Source organism: Penaeus monodon, chromosome 20, assembly GCF_015228065.2.
Source record: "Penaeus monodon isolate SGIC_2016 chromosome 20, NSTDA_Pmon_1, whole genome shotgun sequence".
Taxonomy (NCBI): domain Eukaryota; kingdom Metazoa; phylum Arthropoda; class Malacostraca; order Decapoda; family Penaeidae; genus Penaeus; species Penaeus monodon.
Window position 1 is genome coordinate 42,948,463 of NC_051405.1, and position 830 is coordinate 42,949,292.

An 830-nucleotide genomic window follows, 5' to 3' on the forward strand; every position below is an offset into this window, starting at 1 on the left:
GTGGAAACAAAATTTAGAGAAAAGAGAATAACTTAAAAAGAGTATTTTGATAGGCAGGTATAGAGAAGACTATCCTTAAAAAAAATAGCGATCCCGTACGAAGATGGAATTCAGATGAAGAAGATGTAGTCACTCTACGAATTAAGTACGAATGCAAATTAGGAACGTCTGTGGAGAAGACTCTCATTCTTTTTATTTGGATAAATCATGTGTGAGACTAATTATGTATTCTGATGTGTGCATACACGTGTAATACAGTGCATCATCTCTTGAGAACTTTGGTAAAGGAAACTTTGATTAATGTCGTTATTAAGAAGCGCTGGTGCCTGAACACACTGGAACGATATTTAAAAAACAATTTAGCTAGTCGGGGTACATTTCACCGTCCTTGTTATCAATAGTGTCATTATCCTCATCATTTGCATCAACATCCACGTGTATTGTTGTAAAGGTTGTTACAATTCCTATTCTGGTATCACAAGCATTACCATTGCCATTTACATCACTAGTATAACCATAACCAACGGCACAATAAGCTATCCAAGTTTTGTTTTTCAACAGCCAGTCATATCAGATTACACTGCTTTACAAATCTAAATCAACAACTTATACAAGGCTATTAAAGATATATGATAGCGATAAAACCAGATACCGTTTTTGGACATGAAGATTGGGGCACGTAATTATCTCTTTAATTCGTTTCAAGATAATCAACTGGTTTGTTGTGTGTTGTACCTTTACATTACTTGTTTGTCACGCTTAGACTGATCGTAGCGTCCATTACATACTGATACATATTATAAAAAAAACGGGTTCAGAGTCTGCAATAG